The 14,225-nt window shown below is 37.9% G+C and overlaps 1 protein-coding gene across 3 annotated transcripts in view; it reads right to left on the bottom strand.

Moving 5' to 3' along the window:
* Positions 1-10,090, bottom strand: part of Shrm (shroom) — a 68,111-nt gene extending 58,021 nt beyond the window's left edge. Inside the window, exon 1 of one of the 3 annotated variants that reach the window (XM_089260755.1) lies at positions 9,970-10,090. The gene's annotated coding sequence lies outside the window, so the exon portion shown is untranslated. Of the gene's footprint in view, positions 1-9,899 lie in introns of all 3 variants that reach the window. The other 2 variants (XM_089260754.1, XM_030383721.2) reach the window with 2 other exon arrangements.
* Positions 10,091-14,225: the final 4,135 nt, after the last annotated feature.

Here is a 14,225-nt window from a genome sequence, read left to right as displayed (position 1 = left end):
TTTTCATTTTAATTTTCTGTGTTTTTTTTTTTTTTTTGTTAAATGATTATTTCTCATTTTTTGGCTGGCGACATATTTTATTGCTGTTGCTGTTGTTGCTGTTGCTGCTGTTGTTGCTGCTGTTGCTGTTGCACTTTTTCTTATCGCTGTCTGTTGCGCATCTTTGGAATGCAGCTTCGTAGAGCCAACAAAATTGAATCGATTGCTTTGGCCAAGTTATTTATTGTTGCTGCTGCCGCTGCTGTTGCTGTTGCTGTTGCTGCTGCTGCTGTTGTTGTTATTTGTGTAATATGCGCGCCTCTTATTATGTTTGCTTTTGCTGCAGTTTGTGTGAAAAGTGAACCAGGTTTACATAACATTGACCCAAGAGGGCAGCAGCCCAAAAACCTTCTGCTAAGCCAATAAACAAGTTTTCACACACACACGCACACTCACACATATTTTCAAATGCGATTTGTTTTTGCCTGCTCTGTGTTGCCCACGCAGCAGCAAAAACCTCCTCAACTTGTTCATTTCAGTTTCAGTTTATGTCATCTGGTTTCTATGGTTTCCATATGCAAATCGCAGCGACGCCCAGCTGCAACGTCAAAACTTCAAGTGTTTAATGCATAATTATGAGAAGAGAAAATCCACTCCCCCCCCCACCACCCCTTTTGATTCTTTTTTTTTGCTCGAATAGAAATCCAGTTTCTGTTGCAGTTGACAAAACTGACTGCGCTCCAGAGTCTCAGCGGCCAGTTAGAAGAGAGCGCCTCGACTGTTTCTTGCCTTCCATCTATTTCTTTTTGTGGGGGCAAAGTACGCGCAGAGTGTGCGAGAGGGAGAGAGAGGGAGAGAGATAAATCTGCGACATACGATTGCCTGACTGCCAGTTAGCCAGGCTAACAGCGGCGAGTCTAGCTGCCTTCAAGTGCATTGACATTGCCAATGCTGGCGGCAACTGTTGCTCCTGTGCTGTGTGCGTGAAAGCTGCTGCCCAAAAACAGGCAACAGCCTACAGGCAACAGACAACAGACAACAGCAGCAGCAGCAGCAGCAGCAACAACAACAACAGCTAGGTTAATTATGGCCAAAGGCAGCAGCTGAGCTTCTGCCACGCAGCCAAGATTTGGCCTATAACTGATTTTATGTCAGGCTACCCTGTAGCCCATTGTGAGAGGGGTATGCTGTGTTTGTTTGGGGAGTGAATAATGCTAAGGCATTGAATAATGAATGCTAAGGCATTTAATATTAATTTATTAATATTTTATGGACAGGGTTTATTGAAGATTTCAGGTAGGTAGACTATGTAGCCCTTAGTAGATCAAATTTAGAGTTTTTAATAGATTTATTTACTACAAAATCTAAGCAATTGACATTGAATGATGCTAAAGCATTTAATATTAATTTCTTAATATTTTAGAGTATCTAAATTTAGTTTAAAATAATAAATATATTAAAATTTAAATCTGTTTAAATCTATAAATCTGTATCAAATTCTTCTGTGTAACGCAGACCTAAGCTAGGAGCAAATGGAATTCAGATTGTCAATCCTGAGATTTACTTCCGATAGCAGGAAATGGAATGAAATATTTGAAGTATACGAAAAGAAAGTTCCTCAATTTATAAATAAAATACTTCTAAGCTAATTAAATATGAATTGATCTCTACATAAAGGCCCAGTCGTACTATTACTACTACTACTTCATCAGCTCATCCGTAATCTCTTATGCATACGAATATCTCGCACACTTTCTAAGCTAGAATTACCAAATTTGATATACATATTATGCAAAAGTAATGCTAGTTCCAGAAATTTTTACTTTTTGAATAACGCCCTAAATAGAACCAACTTCTACCAGGCATCCTGTAGCCGAGCATTGCCTATTAACGCATTTTAATTATATTTTTCTGGTTGTTTCTTTTTGTTTTTTTTTTTTTTTTAACTTTAGTTTTTTATTGCGCTAAAAGCGAAATTAGACACTTTTGACTGCTAAAATGCAAAATGACATTTTTGGTTTGTCTTTTGTTTTTGTATTTCTTTCTTTTTTCTCAGTTTTCTTATTTTTTTTTTTTTTTTTTTTTTGGTCAATCGTGAAAAATGCGGAAAAACATGGCCAAAACACTGGCGCCAGCGAAATGGGCACAGTTAACAGCTGCAGACAAGCTCTTCGAGCACCCCAAGCCGGCGTAGACCCCCTTTGCCACGCCCAGGCGAACAAGTTTATGTGTGTGTGTGTGCTTATTGGTAGATATCAGGTAGTCCAATAAATTCCACAAAACAAGCGAGGTCACAAACAGGCTCTAATCAGATGACGGCGAGTATATTACATAGACAGACAGCTCTCGCTTCAGCTCCCCTCTCTCTCTCTCTCTCAGATCCTAAACAGGAATTTCTTATAATAGATGCGATTTAAATATGCGTTTAGCCATACAGTATTTACTGTGGGAATGAAGAACCAGACGAGCCGAGCCGAGCCGAGTCAGATAGCAATCATATCGCTATTATTCACAATTAAGATTCTCAATCTTGATGCGGAATATTTAAATAGTTCGATTTAAGGCAAACGTTTTATGGTGTTATGTTTGACGCAAGCATAAATTATTATCTATCTAACAGAAATTGACATTTCGGCGTGAATAGGTGATTGATGAGTCGACGAAATCTTAATACAATGTAAGATAATACAAAGCAAGACATGGATATGGATAGATCTTTTTTGAGGAATATTTCAAATGAAAGGAAAGTGAAGCAAATAATTAGAAACCATTTGAGGAACTTCAGAAGGTATACAAAATTCAGTGTATATATATAATATTTAATCTAAGTTAAAAAGAACAAATTAAAGAAATATATAGTCAAATTGTTTATAATTGCCATATAAACAATTTTAAAATATTTTTTAATAATTGCCTGTGCTTACTACATTCACAAATGTATAAATGGTTAATGCTTTTTTGACATTAAAATACCGGAAATAAATTGTTTAAGAAATAATAATTTCTTCTGCTTGCATGTCAACAAAAACAATTTTCCGCGTTGTTTAAAAAATTCTTTTCGAAAAGGCGCCGAAAGAGCGGATCATTTATGTAGTCTCTAGAACGACTGAAAACAGATCTCATAGATCATTAGATCATTATTTGGCGAGTAAAATATTGCGCTCAGAGATTTATAAAATATTAAAAAAAAATCAAGAGGAAAATACATCCATCCAAAAAAAATAATTATTGTAATAAATAAATACATATGAAATAAATAATAAATAAATGTATATAATTTATGAATACTTTGCCAATATATAAAGCTAATGAATTAGCTATAAGGTATTTTCAATGCAAGTCTAATCAAATAACTAAAAGAAAAACTAAGCAACAAAGAATAAATTAAAAAAAAAAAAAACAACAGTAAAAAATTTGTTTTTTTTTTCTATAATTTTTTTCTTTATTTTCCAACGCTATCTACTGCATCTACAGATCCCAATCTGGCGTACCAAGAATTCTCGCTAGCAATTTACTTATTTTCACAGCAGCTCAGCTCGGCTGGGCTCAGAGAGTTTTGTTTTGTTTTTGTTTTTTTCTCCTCGTTCGAGTACTTGAAGGTAGTTAATACCCGACTTTATGGCATTAACACCCATGTCATTTCCACAGTCGCTTATCAGCGAAACAATTTTCAGCTATGCCAGGGTTGTCGCCGTTTGCAAAAACTCAAATAAAAGAGTTGTCTGCGAGATTAAGTTGCCCGATAAAGTTGAGAGTGCTCTGTGGCTGTGGCTGTCCCTGAACTGTGACTGTCATAAATTCTGTTCAAATGGCCGCAGTCTCTCAACTGCTACTAACAAGCGTAACAAACTACTTGACAACAACAGCAACAACAACAACAACAACAGCAGCAACAACAACATGAATGAAACTGTTTTACCTGCTCGCTTATGCTGTGATTAGCTTTTACCTGAACGCTGCCAGCTCTACGATCTCTGCCAGCGGCTCTCAGTGTGTTTGCATTTAGCTGCAAGGCTTTGGCTCTCGCTGTGCGATTCATTATAATTTTTGTCGATTCTCACAGGTAGCAAGCAGCAGCTGACAAAAGGCGAAGCTAGCGCAGATCGCATGGCGCTGCGGCATTCACACAGCAACAAGACGCATAAATTTACAATTAAATTTAATTCGTTCGCTCGGATTTCCGCAAACATCTACAGAAAAGGGCTTTGCGGAGCAACAGCAATCAACAATTGTTGTTGCCACCAACTCTTGTGGCAGGCAGCAGCAAGTTCAACGTTTGCTTTACTGCGCGCTGCGCTTCACTTGCAGCAGCAGCAGCAGCAGCAGCAGCAGCAGCAGCGGCGGCAGCGGCAGCAACTGCAAGCAAAAAATGCTGTGAATGCGCTTCTTGGTAACTGACAGCAAACACCCGCAACACACACACACACACACATAGACCCTCACTCGCACCTACACCTTGGCATTATTTATGCCACATGCCACAGCCACAGCCTCAGTCCCAGCCACAGCCACAGCCTCAGTTCCAGCCTTCGCTGCGATCTTTCCAACTACCTAAACACGCTCGTATTTCGCTATCAAAAATCTTCCTTTCGGATATACCCTGCTATTGTTACTCAGCTGCTTCTTCTTCTTCTTTGGAAATATGTTTACTTCCGCCATTTGTGAGCGCACAGGATGTGAAGGTCGTTGGTGGCAAGGTCATTAACGCTTATCAAATCGAGCGCGAGATGAGATGAAATGAAAACGAAACGAAAAGCAGAACACTCACTAAATGTGTGTGTGTGCACGTGTGTGTGTGTGTGTCACAAATATTTGCACAGCACATTCCAAGCACTTTGGCAAAAAGCAAATACAAATTGTAAAACCATCAACGGGAGCAGAACAAACGAGAGTGAGAGAGTTAGAGAAAGCAGCAGAGGGCGAGGGGAGGAGAGTGAGAGAGGCAGAGACTGCACTTGGAAATTCAGAAATAATTATAATAAAGAAAAACAAACTAGTTAGTAATTACATAGATATATATATATCTATATATCTATGCCTGCCAGATGTGCGACAATAAATTTCCACAATTATGACTAGAAAAACGTATTAAGATCTTGGGAAAATTTTAAATGCAGATATGTAAACACATAGGTATAACACTTGCCTATAAGATGGTATATATAGTCTTAATAATATAACTATAAAATCTATAGCAATTGCTATTCACAAAGTAAAAATATGTAAAGCTCATGAAAAGCAAATATCTAGAGGAATTTTCATTGTAGATGCTGAAAGCATTATATGTATATATACATGAATATTTGTATGATTTATTGATTTATATATATTTTTCTATAACTATCTAGCACTTGCTTTTTTTGTATCATCATGAAAATATTTGCAGCACTCACTTTATCAGAGCTGCGCATCAAATTAGCCCAAAAACAAAAACAGATTAAATTTAAAAATAACATAAAACTTGGTATCTTATCAAAAGCTAAGCCAAAACATGTTTAAAAAAAAAAATGACATTTCTCATATGTAAAGAAAAGAAACTACAAGCTATGTGAAAATAATCAGATCTGACACGAAAAATGCAATGAAAAGGTGCTAGATAAAGATTTGATTGAATATTTGATAAAGAAATATAAATGTGTATTTATAATACAACAACAAAAATAATCAAAATTTTGATTATAATGAAAAAAAAAAAAAAAACAAATAATAATAATAATAATAATTAAAAATAATTAAAGAAATGTAATATTTATATTGATAATATATTTTAAATACATTAAATTATATTAGTATTATATATTAGTATTATTATTGGTATTATATTAGTATTTTAAATTTTTTTTGTGGTCTTTTAATTTGTAGAATAAATAAATATCGTTTAAATAAATTTCAAAAATTTAATCAACAAAAAATTACATAGATAAAAAAATATTTTAATATCTCTTTAAAGAAATAATAATATTGAATAATTAATAATAATTCCTGATTTCAATATCTATTTAAATATTAATAGAAACATATTTTATAATATTAAAATTTTTGAAAAAATATCAACAAATATAATTTTATCAAATTTTTAAACAATTTCTATTTACATACAAAATAACTGTCAATTGGAACAGGATACAGAATATAACCCCATTAAAATTTCCCAGATGGATTTCCTCTATATGTATATACCAACAGCTAACGACTATAAAAATCCAACCTGCTTAAATGGCAAATTCACAATGAGCTTGTTATTTCTGTGGAATTCAGAGAACAAATTTTTCGTGGGTTCTACGTAAGTGTCTCTGTTTGCTATTTGCTTAACTGTTCCAAAATTTAGGGCGCAATTTGCCAGAAATGTTTTTTCATTTCTCAGTTTGTGCTCAGCTCGCACAAGGCGAACCGAGTTTAAACTCTTCACATAATGAACGATATATAATCGTATTTGTTTGTACTTTTAAGGAAATCATTTTACGTTTTTCGTCTTGTTTTAATATCTGAACAATTTACAATGACAACGCACTCGAGAAATACTTTTGAATTGCTCGTGTTGAGGTTCGTTTGTTGTTATTATTATTATTATTATTATTTTTTTTTTTTTTTTTTTGTGTTTCTGCTGTTTGCACTACTTAGTGGCGGACAGATAAGATTAAAATTCGACTTAACCAGGCTCTTACTTAGACGCTCCCAACGAGATAAGATAAAAGAGAATGCTGCTCCATACGCAGCCAGCACGAAGATGGAGCAAAAAACAACAACAACAACAGAAAAACTGGTTGCCAATGATTGCCTGACATGCAGCTACTCAGATACACAATCCATCAGATACAGATACAGTAGTAACTCGGCAGAGGGAACGTTGAGTATAACAAGAGTTTTACATTGCTAACTTTATTAGATAAGGAAAAAGCTAGATATATCGGATGCATAATCCATATGATGCTGATAGAGCTACAGTGATAACTTGGCAAAGTGAACATTAAGAGAGACTATCTATCTAGCTAATCAGATCCAGATACAGTTATTGATTCAGATAACCTCACAGACAACTCTGCAGAGTGAGTGTTGAGTATACCCAGCAGTATATTTTGACAATCTACCAGATATAGGTAGAGTTACAAATGGATAGATACTCAGATATGCAATCCATCAGATACTAGTGCAGATATAGAGCTAACTCAACAGAGCAAACATGAATGATCCTGATAATGACTATATATATTGATAAATAATCAAAAATATACATATATACATTAAGAACTGTCTGAAGCTAACAGTTTGAGATATTAGCCAGGTTAAGACAATCAATGAAAAAACTAAAGATTTGTAGAGCAATTTTGCAGTGCAAAAATTGGACTACAATCTTGTAGTACATATCTGGCTCTCTACTCATTCTACATATCTAATAGCATATAGTATATAGTCCATATAGTCAGTGCTCACTGTACCGCAAAACCACTTAGCTACAGCTGGCAAGGTCGCTGCATGCTTTTAATTGAAACGAAACTTCGATCGTCTTCGTCTCTGTAGCTCAATTCATAATTCAATCAATCTCACACGCACGCATACACATATATATTTCGGATGATTGGGGTGTATTGAACCCAAGAGCGCGACCCCCTTCACAGTCCGCTACTCAAACGCACACACACACACACATACATATATACATGTGTATATTTGTTATTCTTTGGTTCACTATGAGTTCAGCTTTTCGATGCCTATTTCCATTTGTCCCATTGCAATTGAATGTTATTTACAGGTCTCTCTCTCTCGCTGTCTCTCTCACGCTGCCCTCTATCTCTCCCTCCATATCTTTTAATGCTGGGAATTACATTTCTGTTGTGCGTTTCTTTTTTTATCAAACCTTATCAGCAGCTGACATCGGCATAATACCTGTCGCCCTATCTCTCACTCTGCCTTTTTCGCTCTCTCCTCACCCACGCCTTCTCTCTCTCTTTCTCTTTTGATCTACCACTTTTAAGCCACATGTAAATTTTTCCACTCGTTAATCCACAATTAAAATCCGCCGAAAAGAAAGACAACAATTATCAAGTTCTGCGCGCTTCAATTGTTTGTCAAGCAAAACTCTTCCGGGTTTATATAGATTGTTTTTAGGAGGTTTCAACATGACTTGACTGAAAGGCAAATAAATAGAGCCGTCCAAAGAGCAAGTGCTGCACAAGTTAATCATACTATTTGTTCGATTAAGGAAAAACAAACTAAAAATCTTATAATAAATCAAGATGTGTATATTGCATTTGAGTAAGACTTTAACTGGTTCAAAATTATGATAAATTTAGGAGAAACAAATGTATATAGTTTTATAAAATCTGTCCAATAATTTTTTAATGTATAAATAAATATTAAAAAAATATTATAAATTTTTAGAATTGAAGAAGCGAAATTTTTAGGAAACCCCATTTTTGGTTAAGCCCATAAAAACGATATTTTTGGCTATTTTTTTCATGTCTCTAAAATGCTTAAATACAATAAATTAACACTTTGGGTTTTTAGGCGCAATCATAAATTAAATATTTGTAACTAATTGCTGTCTATTTAAAGTTTCAATTAACAACGTTTTTAATTAATTATATTTATGGAGATATATTGAGTCGGGATTCGCTTTATACTATGTATATACATTTATTCTATATAAGACTTTAGCTGCTCATAGTTCACTTAACTTTTTAGCTGTAGCTAGCACATGTTTGGCTTAGAATTCTATTAACAGTTATTACACACCTGTACCTAAAGTCATTCTAAATGTTTAATTTTTTTTTCCCCTCTCTGCCTCTCTTATTGTTTTATCAGTTCTACATGTTCTTTTGGTCCATTCAAATGCTGGCAAAAAGCTGAACCCAAAGACACATAATTTACTTTTTTAGCTATTTTTTTTTAATATTTCTATAGCTACATAGTACATATGTATGTGTGTGAACATGTCGCAGCGTCTGGCGCCAATTAAAATAATCCAAAACACGTACACCGACTGCCTTTGTTATGGCTCTTGGCAAATATGTTTGTATACGCTTTATATGGCTGGAAAGAGTTTTCCCAAGTGCAATTGCCAATGGGGCGGCAGCTGCTGCCGCTGCCGCTCACACTGCGGCAACCTCTACCAAGCTGAAGCGCGGAAAATGGCAAAATGCAGCCGCCAAAAACTGGTCTGGAAAATGTTGGATAAAAAAAAGCCAAATAAGAGGCAAAAATCTTGAGCAAAACTTGTTGGCCTCAAACATGGAGTTGGCTAAGAAGAAGCAGCCGCAGCAGAAGCTTCTTAGCCACCCGCGAGCGAATGAAGCAGCAAAAGTAGAAGAAGTCGAGATAGTGGAAGAAGAAGAAGAAGCTTCTTTAGCCACCCGCTAGCAAATGAAGCAGCAAAAGTATTGTAGAAGAAACGCTAGCAGCGCTGCAGCGGCGCAGCAGCAGCAACAGTAACAGCTAAAGAAGTTTTGTTGTAAGCGGAAGAAATGCGCACGTTGAAGGCTACGCTTGACTCTGCTTCTTTTTATACTTTAATTATACAATAATAATTTTTTTTTTTATACATTTTTTCAACTCTTTGTTTTAGTGTGTATTTTGTTTATGTTTGCTGAAATTTTGTAACTTCTTGAGGCACATTTTACACGTAAGAAATGCCGTTTCGTGTTGCGGCCTCTGCAGTTGTTGTTGCACTTTTGTTTGCTAGCTGAACGCGTGATGGTCGCTGCTTTACTTTACACCAACACCAATACACGTCTACACAAACACACACACACATATATATATATGTATATATACATTCGCATAAGTGTTGTCATCAATTATATTGAACCGTACGTAAACAGAGAATCAGAAAATTAATTCATTTCTTGTTTTATATTTATTTTCATTGTATTAATTGCATTGAGTGTACACTAATACACACGTACGTATATGCATATACACACCAGCTAGACGACACTCACACACACGCACACGTACACGTAAACGCGCGGCCAATGAACGCGGTGCATTTACTTATTCGGTTGCTTTGCTAAACTGCACGAGACGAGAGCCAAAAGTGGACTGACTGAATGGCTGGAGACTGAGGCGCGATCAGGCAAAGCTCACGGCGGCAGCGGCAGCGACAGCAACAGCAACATCAGCGGCGAGCCAGAGTCCAACACACCTACACGAGCACACTTAAAGACACGCTCTCGCGGCGGCAGTTGCGAAAATGTTTTTCTTCGGCCACGCAAACCACACAAAAGAGAGAGGGAGAGAGACAGAGACCCAGAGAGCGCGCGCACACACACAGACACAAAGCCGCAATCTTAAGTCTGCGTTTACCTGCGCGCCGCTTGTCGTAGGCAAAGACAGAAAAAAAACCCCAGTGGATATTCGGACGCTGCTCTCAATATGTTACATATGAGAGGCAATTCCATACTGTTTGGTAAAAACGTTTGCTAATGGGTGTCAGTCTTATCATAGTGTACGGAGCAGAGAGCAAATGCATGCCGAGCAAATCAATACCAATAGCAACAACAACAACAGCGAGCATAAACAGGTATTTTTTGTTTTGTTTTTGTAATATTGAAAGTCACTCACTCGATATCTCAGCTGTCAGTGAGCGCGCCTGCAAGTCCGCGTGTCTAGGTGTGCGTGACTGAGAGCGTGCAAGAGAGCCACAACACACACACACACGCACACATGCATATGTACATATAGAAATGCTCACTCAGTTGCTCGTTCGTTTGCTCGCTCACTCGCTCGCCACTTAATCAGGCAGTGGACAGAACCTGTTGCGCGTGCTATGCGTCCAGTTCTTGCTAAAGAACAACAAGAACGAACAAGCACGTCAACGAGAACCTGTTGCGGCGACTGCGACGCTGGCAGCGAGTCGCGACTGCACTTAGCCAAAAATTCAAGCGGACAAAAGGCAAACAAAGAAAGTAAAGACTAAAAACAAAAAGAAACGCTGCACACAGCACAAGAAGCAACAGCGCAAAATGAAGGAAACGTTGATAAGCAAGGCCGAGCTGAGGCTGCGACTGAGGCTGAGCCTTCGCTGCGTCGCTGCACTTCAAAGTTGATTTATGTGTGGCTGCTGCTGCTTCTTCTGCTTCTTCTTCTTCTGCTTCTTATTGTTGCCGTTTGCTATAGCTGTTGTTGTTGGCACTTTTGATTTTCAGCGCAAGTCGCTTCCAATTAAGCAAAGCAAAGAGAGAGAGAGAGGGAGAGGGAGAGCAAAGCCGACCACCAACGTTGCCGTCAATCCAGCTTAAAAATTCGAAATAAATAAATCTATATTTGGGCCAATATTTGTGCCCGATTATGATTATGGCTGTTAAATGCAAATTTCGCAATGTCAAACAGGTGCTAATGAGCCCATTCTAAGCTAGTTAATTTATGCCTATATCTACATACACACACAAACACAAATGCTTGCAGCGTATCGCCTAACGGTACAAGCGAAAGGTGGCAACATGCAAATTGCCACAATAAAAGGCGAAGAAGCTGAAGCAGAGAGAAACAATAGCTAAAAATATGCTAAAAGTAAAGAATAAGAAGAATATTCAACGGTTCTCGGCTAGTTCTTAACTTTCGTTTGCCATTCGCACAGTTCATTAACCGATTTTAAATGATAAAAAGTCAAAAGCTCGTTTAGATTTCATGCAGTCGGGGGCTCCGAGTCGGTGCTCCATGTGCCCCCATCACTTCAGTGCCAGCCCGGGGATGTTTCAGCGGCTAAGCATGCCTCTGCGCGCTTAGATCAGCTTTGCTTCCAGCTAGCTTCCAGTCCGGCTTGCGGTCAACTACACGCAGTCTCACGCACGCACACTCACGCACAATCGGTTCGCGCCTGGCAGGCAGGCTGGCAGAGCTCCTCTGCAATTAATCATCAGCTTTTTTTTTTGACTCTAGTGGGCGCACACACATTTGTTTAGCTTTGTGTGGTTTGCAAAACAAAAACAAGTTTACCGCTGTTCCGGGTGGTGGAGGTGCTGGAGAGGCAGCTTGGAATGTGCCGCGACTATCAATCAGTTATTGTCTATTGTCCCAGTGGCATTACCAAATCTCTTGTGGCGACTCTTACAGCTGACCCAACCGGCTCTCTTGACTTTCCATTGGAAAAGCCCTAGATATGAATGCGTGTATCTGGCTAAACGATTGCTGAAGGTTACACGCTGTTGCCACTGGAAGTGGGAGTGGAAGCGGGTGCTGCTATTTAAGCATTCCAGTGCGAAACGCTGACATCAACGAAACACACCCAGTTCCAGTTCGAATCGCTGATATGAAATCAAAATTGTATTTCATGTGGGAAACGGCTAAGGCCAAAAAATTACAGCCCTTTTACATAAATATAAAATATGTATTTATTACATGTGTATGTATGAGCAGCAAAATTTGCCACTGTTGCCTGTTGCCTGCTGCATTTCAATTGAGCTCCTCCGATGACGTCATCAGCTGGCACTGTTTCAATGCTCCATATGTTGAAATTTGCATGCAACAGGCATGCAGAGCGGCCAAGTTATTCAGCTGTCAGTTGCCCTCCCGGCATGCCAAAGGTATTATGACACACACACTCGCATATATAATGTGTGTGTGTGCGTCTCAGCTTTTAGATAAAGATGCTGCAGTTTGCTTTGATATTTAAAAATGCAACAAAAGCTCGCCCTCCCGCCACGCGTCCACGGGGACAAACGAACGACAAACGATGATGTAAACAGCCAAATAAAACAAAACAAAAATACATAAAGTAAAATAAAGAGAGAGAAATGTAGATACAGCGGGTGACCCGAATCTATTTGAAATATATTTATATGTACGTTTAGCTACAGTGAAATCAGGCTAAGGCGAGCAGCTCTATTGGAAATTCATGCATTAATATGCATTTAACAGCCTTAGGGATATTTTATGACGTTTTCTTATTGGGAGAAGGGAAATTTTGTGTTTATGCCCAGCCACAACTCCTCTCTTTTAGAGTATGGGAAATGGGAATTTTCAATAAGGAAATTTTCTTTGAAAGCTAAAAATATTGGAAATTGTGGAACAGCAAAACATATACATACATATATGTATATATGTACGCTTACAGCATTCCTCTGTTACGGTCTAACTACAAAGCATTGCATCAACAGAGATTCATTTAAATAACAGTTGATCAATTCCCATTAAAAAAAGTCCTTTAAAAAAGGAAATCCTTGACAGTTAACGGAAACTTTATATGCACATACGAAAACCCAATGCCTAATGTCATTTTCAGATATTTCCCACCATTAGGCAAATGGAAATTCCTTGAATGAAAAGTAGGGCAAAAGATGGGACTTGGAATGGGCAAGTATTGAAATGGGAAAGTGGGGCAAAAGATTGAATTAGTTGACTAAATGACATTTGGCCTGAGGCAACTGTCCGCAAGCAGAGCATTCACTGTATTTCAAATATATGTATTTATATATACATATATCTGGCGTTGGTTTTATGGCCAGAAGAGGAGCATTTGTGAGACATAAGTTGGGACTGCGACCGTCCTCTGGCCTGGCGGCATTTTGTGACTCTATCTGCCCGCGGGCTACAGTCACTCAGGCAGCCAGTCAGCCAGTCAGCCAGTCAGTCACTCAGTCAGTTCGTCTAATTGGATTTGCGCGCTTGTGCGTAACTATAAATCACACACAGCAGAGAGAAAGAGAGCGAGAGAGACAGAGAGAGAGGGCAACCGGTTTGGATTGCCAAGTCACCCGCCGCTTATAAACAAACTGCAAAGCGCAATATCCCATAAAGCTTTTCGACTATTTGTTAAGTGACCAAAACGGTAACAACAACTACAACAGCAACAACAACAATATAAAGAATAATTATGCTGCTGCATAAAACCAAAAGAAGCAGCAGCGGCACCAGCGGCAACAGCAGCAGCGGAAGAAGGCACAAAAGAATATCAGCTTACGCAATTTAGGGTTTAGTGCTGAGCTACGTTTTAATGTTCAAATGCCATGTAAAACATTCGTGTGAAATTTATTAATGGCAGTTGAAGAAGAAAAAAAAATGATGAAGTAAAATAAACGGCATTCACTTGCCGTCGTGTTAGAAAGTGTCTTGTCTTTTTCTTCGTTTTGTATTTAATCTTGTAAAAATGTGACATTCTTGGAAATGTAAGCTGATTTATTTTAAGGCCCACCCAAATGTTGTAAAGCGGATGTTGTAAAGCTAGCACTTGCAAATCTACACACACACACACACATAGACACACACCTGCACAGTCTCATACAATTGCTGGACACTTGTACAATTTGTTC

Source organism: Drosophila navojoa, chromosome 5 (assembly GCF_054131105.1).
Source record: "Drosophila navojoa isolate 15081-1374.11 chromosome 5, UAZ_NAV_1.0, whole genome shotgun sequence".
Lineage (NCBI taxonomy): Eukaryota > Metazoa > Arthropoda > Insecta > Diptera > Drosophilidae > Drosophila > Drosophila navojoa.
This window is presented reverse-complemented; position numbering and strand designations above follow the sequence as displayed.